Below are 2866 nucleotides of genomic sequence, written 5' to 3' on the forward strand. Positions count from 1 at the left end.
CACCCAAAAAAAAAACAAAAAATCCTTGGGAGCATCTTCATTCTTAATACAGGATGTAGCATCATCCAGCATTACATGAGATATCCAGGTGGTATTCTTGATGTGAAAAGTCCCATTTTTAACTGACTATGGACTGATGAACCATAGTCAAGTGTAATGTGTGCACAGTAATATTGTGGATGGCATGAGGGGGGATGGATGTTTTTAATTCTTGTACAGAAAGGATGTAAATAGCTTGCAAGTTGAGAAGATGTTGGACTTACATGGAATGCATCCAACACCTTGTTGGTACTTGTAGTTAAAAGTTTTGGGCTGTTTTGCCTTTGAAAATTTTCACAATAATCTCTTATTTGGTGGAGCAATATCCATTCTTAATACGTTTGAGTATGAGTTTAAAAGGGTTAGCCTCAGTTTCATACATAATATCATGCGCACCCCCCCCCCCCCCCCCCTTCTCTCTTCCCCTTGTAACAAAAAAAAAAAATCCACAGGGTAGGTGGATCAAAGTAAAATAAGAAACCAATCAGATTCGGTCTGGTTGCAAATAAAAGGGAGGGAGGTTAAGTGAAATTAGTTTAAAAAAGAAAAAGCAAACTTATGTAATTATGATTGGATATCCTACTTAATACTCTTTATCATCTTTGGACATTATACCTTTTAAGGTAATTTTTATTCAAGAAAAATCCAAGAGATTTGTTTGCAAAATAAAATATAGAGAGAGGGTTATGGGGGAATCTCCCATGTCACACAAAGGCGAGCACAGGTAGCAACATCATCAACATGGGAGCCCACATGGTCATGAAAGGAGACCAAAAATAATTATAAAGGGTGAAAGAATGCTGTCACGGCCTCTAGAGTCTGCATACACACTGACCAATGGGAGTGCATACGCAAGCCGACTTGGGTGAGATTTTCGCCTTTACATAGGGTTGGGCGGTACTTTCCATGGGGGCAAGGTAAGGCAATGTTGTGTCTAGGTGCAGCAGCCACACTGGCCATGCGATCAAGTAATGTTCTTTTTCCCAATTAAAAAATAACATGGGAGATGCTATTGCATCCTCCGCTCCTCGGCCTGCACTCTACCGACAAGGCATCAACCAACTACACTAGCAGTAGTCTTCAATTTGGAGTTGGTTACATAAACATGTTAGGTAATGTTTACAATTTTTTGGAAGAAAAAATTTCATTACTAAGACAAAAACAGTTGCCAAGTGAGCAACCAACTTGTAATTTGAAAATCATCTACCCTTCCCCTCCCTTATTTATAAGTGCTGAACTTTTCTTTCAGATTCTGGCCACAATTAAGCTAATGCTCAGTCTGATCTCAGGTAAAAGGAAAATTCTGAGGTAGCATCTGTATGCACAAATAGGATTTTACTTGAAAATTTCTCATTTCTGTGGCTATTACCTGGAAATAAACAGAAACTTAACTGAATGCAAAATTGTCCCTTGAACGAAAGTTTCCAAATCAGATGGTTATGACCACAAACTTGTAAGAAATCTTTAATGAATGAGAAAATCTGCATGGTGAGAGTTATCCATCCTCCTTAATCAGATGGTTGTAATCATTGATTTACTTGCAATAAATCCTTAATGACTGTCAAAACCTACCTGTCGAGAGTTCTTCATCGTATTGAATGCATCTTCACAGCAGATTTGTCGAATTGAGCAAGGCCAAGGAAATTCATTCTGTAACCCTCCATAACAATGTCGGACTTCATATTCTCCACTGACACTGGTATTTTGCCCAAGTATCCATTGGTACCTTGGTACACATTACTTCCAACACCAAATTTCTTTGTGATTGAAGAACACGCACCCCAATTCCGAACTCCTAGCATAGACAGCTGACCACCCATGACCTTACACGACTACTATTAGCAATCTGAGACCGTTTTGGTGAAGGGTGCCCAAAAACCAGATCAGGTAGTGCTACAATGTGGCCATCTAAGGATGACATAGCACTTGATTTATTAGAGAAAACTTGAAATGGATTTGATTGACCTCAGGTTCCCAGAACATGACAGTAGATGCACCCTGCCCCAAACCACAGTACTTAAGAGACAGTGGGACAAGAACTCATTGGCATGCTGTTGCCATCTCCGGTGCAGTGACCATTGCCAGTGCCAGAGTAACACTGGTAGCTGGAGAGCAGCAAATGGTCAGGGTTGGCGAAAAAGGGTTCTCCCCAACCTGACTGGATGAAAACCCTTAAAATGCCAATTTCATGGCAAAGTTAGATACAGAATTGAAGGCTACCTTGGTTAGATACAGAATTGAAGACAACCTTGTTCACAGATTGCTCCATTAAGATACCAGAAGGTAAAATATTTTAGTCAAGATACCACAAGTTTTTTGGAATATTTGACTGCAGTCAAACTCCATAAGTTGAGAGAGCAGATGTGGAGGAGCAATTGTCAAAGAGAGAATCCATAAGAAGAGAGCAGCAGGATTTTAGAAGAGCAACTTTAGGAGAGGATCCAACAGAACATGGGCACAAAGCAGAGCAGTTTCAGGATGCAAATTGTGCAATTATACTCTTATGAGTATCTTTTCCCATTATGGATCATCAAACAAAAGTACGAACCTTGGCACTGGCAACAGTTCAGGGCCTCCAGGAATTTCCCTAACTTTTTCCTGGCCAATTTCCCTTGGACAGATGCCTAGCAAATGAAACATTCATATTACATGATGCAGTTGTTATAGAATTTGCTCCCTTCTCTTTATATTTTCTTCGTTTAATTTGCACACTATTCTTGAGATTTTCCATGGGTTGTCAGACTAGTTCTCAAGTAGCTTGTCTTTGATTTAGATTTAGCAATCAATATATAATGGCAGGATGCCAATTCATTCATAGAAAATTTTC

The sequence above is a fragment of the Telopea speciosissima genome, chromosome 2 (assembly GCF_018873765.1).
Source record: "Telopea speciosissima isolate NSW1024214 ecotype Mountain lineage chromosome 2, Tspe_v1, whole genome shotgun sequence".
NCBI classification, from domain to species: Eukaryota; Viridiplantae; Streptophyta; class Magnoliopsida; order Proteales; family Proteaceae; genus Telopea; species Telopea speciosissima.